The following is a 6,000-nucleotide window of genomic DNA, read 5'->3' as shown; positions in this document are numbered from 1 at the left end:
TTTAAGAGTTCTCTGGTGGAATTTTTAGGGTCACTTATATATAATATCATATCATCTGCAAAAAGTGATATTTTGACTTCTTCCTTTACATTTTGTATCCCCTTGATCTCCTTTTGTTGTCCAATTGCTCTGGCTAGGAGTTCAAGTACAATGTTGAATAGGTAGGGAGAAAGTGGGCAGCCTTATCTAGTCTAATTTTAGTGAGAATGCTTCCAGCTTCTCACAATTGACTTTGTTTTTGGCTGCTGGTTTGCTGTAGATTGCTTTTATTGTGTTTAGGTATGGACCTTGAACTCCTAATCTTTCCAAGACTTTTAACATGAATGGATGTTGGATTTTGTCAAATACTTTCTCCACATCTAAGGAGATTATCATGTGGTTTTTGTCTTGAGTTTGTTTATATAGTGGATTACATTGATGGATTTCTGTATATTCCACCATCCCTGCATCCCTGGAATGAAACCTACTTGGTCAGGATGGATGATTGTTTTGATGTGTTCTTGGATTCAGTTAGCGAGAATTTTATTGAGTATTTTTGCATCGATATTCATAAGGGAAATTGGTCTGAAGTTCTCTATCTTTTTTGGGTCTATCTGTGGTTTAGGTATCAGAGTAATTGTAGCTTCATAGAATCACTTGGGTAGAGTACCTTCTGCTTCTATTTTCTGGAATAGTTTGTGCAGAACTGGAATTAGATCTTCTTTGAAGGTCTGATAGAACTCTGCATTAACGCATCTGGTCCTGGGCTTTTTTTGGGTGGGAGACTATTAATGACTGCTTCTATTTCTTTAGGGGATATAGGACTGTTTAGATCATTACCCTGATCCTAATTTAACTTTGGTAACTGGTATGTGGCTAGAAATGTGTTCATTTCATTCAGGTTTTCCAGTTTTATTGAGTATAGACTTTTGTAGAAGGGGTTTTTGATTTCTTCAGGATCTGTTGTTATGTCTCCCTTTTCATTTCTGATTTTGTTAATTAGGATGCTGTCCCTGTGCCCTATAGTGAGTCTGGCTAGGGTTTATCTATCTTGCAGATTTTCTCAAAGAACCAGCTCCTCATTTGGTTAATACTTTGAATAGTTCTTCTTGTTTCCACTTGGTTGATTTTGCCCCTGAGTTCCTGCTGTCTACTCCTCTTGGGTGAATTTGCTTTCTTTTTTTCTAGAGATTTTAGGTGTGTTGTCCAGCTGCTAGTGTGTGCTCTCTTTAGTTTCTTTTTGGAGGCACTCAGAGCTATGAGATTTCCTCTTAGAAATGCTTTCATATGTCCCATAAGTTTCAGTATGTTGTGGCTTAATTTTCATTAAGCTCTAAAAAGTCTTTAATTTCTTACTTTATTCCTTCCTTGACCAAGGTATCATTGAGAAGAGTGTTGTTCAGTCTCCACATGAATGTTGGCTTTCTCTTATTTATGTTGTTATTGAAGATCAGCCTTAGTCCATGGTGATCAGATAGGATGCACAGGACAATTGCAATATTTTTGTATCTGTTGAGGCCTGTTTTATGACCAATTATATGGTCAATTTTGGAGAAGGTACCATGAGGTGCTGAGAAGAAGGTATATCCTTTTGTTTTAGGATAAAATGTTCTGTAGATATCTGTTAAATCCATTTGTTTCATAACTTCTGTTAGTTTTACTGTGTCCCTGTTTAGTTTCTGTTTCCACTATCTGTCCATTGATGAAAGTGGTGTGTTGAAGTCTCCCACTATTATTGTGTGAGCCTCAATGTGTGGTTTGAGCTTTACTAAAGTTTCTTTAATGAATGTGGCTGCCCTTGTATTAGGAGCATAAATATTCAGAATTGAAAGTTCCTCTTGGAAGATTTTAACTTTGATGAGTATGATGTGCACATCATTGTCTTTTTTGATAACTTTGGGTTGGAAGTCAATTTTATTCGATATTAGAATGGCTACTCCAGCTTGTTTCTTCAAACTGTTTGCTTGGAAATTGGTTTTCCAGCCTTTCATTCTGAGGTAGTTTCTGTCTTTTTCCCTGTGATGGGTTTCCTGTAAGCAGCAAAATGTTGGGTCCTGTTTGTGTAGCCAGTCTGTTAGTCTATGTCTTTTTATTGGGGGGCTGAGCCCATTGATATAAAGAGATATTAAGGAGAAGTAATTGTTGCTTCCTGTTATTTTTGTTGTTAAAGTTGGTGTTTTGTTCTTGTGGCTGTCTTCTTTTAGGTTTGTTGAGGGATTACCTTCTTGCTTTTTCTAGGATGTGGTTTCTGTCCTTTTATTGTTTTTTTTTTTTTCTGTTATTATCCTTTGAAGGGCTGGATTCGTGGAAAGATACTGTGTGAATTTGGTTTTGTCGTGAAATACTTTGGTTTCTCCATCTATGGTAATTGAGAGTTTAGCTGGGTATAGTAGCCTGGGCTGGAATTTGTGTTCTCTTAGTGTCTGTATAACATCTGTCCAGGCTCTTCTGGCTTTCATAGTCTCTGGTGAAAAATCTGGTGTAATTCTAATAGGCTTGGCTTTATATGTTACTTGACCTTTTTCCCTTACTGCTTTTAGTATTCTATCTTTTTTTTATTATGTATTTTCCTCAATTACATTTCCAATGCTATCCCAAAAGTCCCCCACACCCTCCCCACCCTCACTTCCCTATCCACCCATTCCCATTTTTTTGGCCCTGGCATACACCTGTATTGGTGCATATAAAGTTTGCATGTCCAATAGGCCTTTCTCTCCAGTGATGGCCGACTAGGCCATCTTTTGATACATATGCAGCTAGAGTCAAGAGCTCTGGGGTACTGGTTAGTTCATAATGTTGCACCTACGGGGTTGCAGATCTCTTTAGCTCCTTGGATACTTTCTCTAGCTCCTCCATTGGGGGCCCTGTGATTCATCCAATAGCTGACTGTGAGCATCCACTTATGTGTTTGCTAGGGCCCAGCCTAGTCTCACAAGAGACAGCTATATCAGGGTGCTTGCAGCAAACGCTTGCTAGTGTATGCAATGGTGTCATCGTTTGAGGGCTAATTATGGGATGGATCCCTGGATATGGCAGTCTCTAGATGGACCATCCCTTTGTCTCAGTTCCAAACGTTGTCTCTGTAACTCCTTCCATGGGTGATTGTTTCCAATTCTAAGAAGGGACAAAGTGTCCACACTTTGGTCTTTGTTCTTCTTCAGTTTCAAGTGTTTTGCAAATTGAATCTTTTATCTCCCTATACTAAGCTTCTGGGCTAATATCCACTGATCAGTGAGTACATATCATTTGAGATCTTTTGTGATTGGGTTACCTCACTCAGGATGATGCCCTCCAGGTCCAATCATTTGCCTAGGAATTTCATGAATTCATTCTTTTTAATGACTGAGTAGTACTCCATTGTGTAAATGTACCACATTTTTTGTATCCATTCCTCTGTTGAGGGGCATCTGGGTTCTTTCCAGCTTCTGGCTATTATAAATAAGGCTTCTATGAACATAGTGGAGCATGTGTCTTTCTTACTAGTTGGAACATCTTCTGGATATATGCCCAGGAGAGGTATTGTGGGATCCTCTTGTAGTACTATGTCCAATTTTCTGAGGAACCGCCAGACTGATTTCCAGAGTGGTTGTACAAGCTTGCAATCCCACCAAAAATGGAGGAGTGTTCCTCTTTCTCCACATCCTCGACAGCATCTCCTGTCACTTGAATTTTTGATCTTAGCCATTCTAACTGGTGTGAGATAGAATCTCAGGGTTTTTTTGATTTGCATTTCCCTGATGATTAAGGATGTTGAACATTTTTTTCAGTTGCTTCTCAGCTTTCGGTATTCCTCAGGTGAGAATTCTTTGTTTAGCTCTGAGCCCCATTTTTTAATGGGATTATTTGATTTTCTGGAGTCCACCCTCTTCAGTTCTTTATATGTATTGGATGTTAATCCCCTATCTGATTTAAGATAGATAAAGATCCTTTCCCAATCTGTTGGTTGCCTTTTTGTCTCATTGATGGTGGCTTTTGCCTTGCAAAAGCTTTGCAGTTTCATGAGGTCCCATTTGTCAATCCTCGATCTTACAGCACAAGCCATTGCTGTTCTATTCAGGAATTTTTCCTCTGTGCCCATATCTTCGAGGCTTTTCCCCACTTTCTCCTCTATAAGTTTCAGTGTCTCTGGTTCTATGTGAAGTTCCTTGATCCACTTAGATTTGACCTTAGTACAAGGAGATAAAAATGAATCGCTTCCCATTCTTCTACATGATAACAACCACTTGTGCCAGCACCATTTGTTGAAAATGCTGTCTTTCTTCCACTGGATAGTTTTCGCTCCCTTGTCGAAGATCAAGTGACCATAGGTGTGTGGGTTCACTTCTGGGTCTTCAATTCTATTCCATTGGTCTACTTGTCTGTCACTATACCAGTACCATGCAGTTTTGGTCACAATTGCTCTGTAGTAAAGCTTTATGTCAGGCATGGTGATTCCACCAGAGGTACTTTTATCCTTGAGAAGAGTTTTTGCTATCCTAGGTTTTTTGTTATTCCAGATGAATCTGCCAATTGCACTTTCTAATTCGTTGAAGAATTGAGTTAGAATTTTGATGGGGATTGCATTGAATCTGTAGATTGCTTTTGGCAAGATAGTCATTTTTACAATGTTGATCCTGCCAATCCATGAGCATGGGAGATCTTGCCATCTTCTGAGATCTTCTTTAATTTCTTTCTTCAGAGACTTGAAGTTTTTATCATACAGATCTTTCACTTCCTTAGTTAGAGTCATGCCAAGATATTTTATATTATTTGTCACTATTGAGAAGGATGTTGTTTCCCTAATTTCTTTCTCAGCCTGTTTATTCTTTGTGTAGGGAAATTCCATTGACTTGTTTGAATTAATGTTATATCCAGCTACTTCACTGAAGCTGTTTATCAGGATTAGGAGTTCTCTGGTGGAAATTTTAGGGTCACTTATATATACTATCATATTATCTGCAAAAAGTGATATTTTGACTTCATCTTTTCCAATTTGTATCCCCTTGAGTATTCTATCTTTATTTAGTGCATTGGTTGTTCTGATTATTATGTGTCGGGAGGAATTTCTTTTCTAGTCCAGTCTATTTGGAGTTCTGTAGGCTTCTTGTATGTTCATGGGCATCTCTTTCTTTAGGTTTGGGAAGTTTTCTTCTATAATTTTGTTGAAGATATTTGCCGGTCCTTTGAGTTGAAAATCTTCATTCTCATCTACTCCTATTATCCATAGGTTTGGTCTTCTCATTGTGTCCTGGATTTCCTGGATGTTTTGAGTTAGAACCTTTTTGCATTTTCCATTTTCTTTGATTGTTGTACCGATGTTCTCTATGGAATCTTCTGCACCTGAGATTTTCTCTTCCATCTCTTATATTCTGTTGCTGATGCTCATATCTATGGTTCCAGATTTCTTTCCTAGGGTTTCTATCTCCAGCATATCAAGGTCAGAAGCTTGAGCCATTGCTTACTTGACTGCTGACCATGCTTCTCTTGCAGGGGTTGTGGGAGGTGGTACATTAGGCAGGGGCCTAAGTTCCAGGAGCATGAGGGAATGCCTACCATGTCATGTAGGTTAATTATGACCATCGGGTTTCAGACCTCAGCTTGACTGGAGACCAACCTGCAATTCCCCACAATTTCTCCTCTTTTTTATTAGAAAAATTGGGGGAGGTGTCATGGATGTAACTATGTCATTAATTGTGAAACTTCAGAGTGGATGGAAGTATCAGAAGAAAATACATACCCTAGAGAAATAGCAGAACAAAGCCAGAGTAGTAAGGAGAGTTAAGGGTAAGAGTTGAGAAGGCAAGAGGTTGAGTTGAGAAGGCAAAAGATTGTACAGTCAGTCAGTTGTTTCATGGGTAGTACAATTTGAGGGAAAAACATCCATTTTTGAGCAGCACTTAATTAATCTTGCTAGACATTATGCTTTCCTCACTATCATATAACTTTCCCCAAAGTTCAACACCCATTTGGCTTTAGCAAAAAGAGTCCATCTGTAGCTAGAAGGTCCCAGGTCTGTCTTCTATAGGGTTCAGCACTTGTCTC

Source organism: Mus musculus, chromosome 8 (genome assembly GCF_000001635.26).
Source record: "Mus musculus strain C57BL/6J chromosome 8, GRCm38.p6 C57BL/6J".
Lineage (NCBI taxonomy): Eukaryota > Metazoa > Chordata > Mammalia > Rodentia > Muridae > Mus > Mus musculus.
This window is presented reverse-complemented; position numbering follows the sequence as displayed.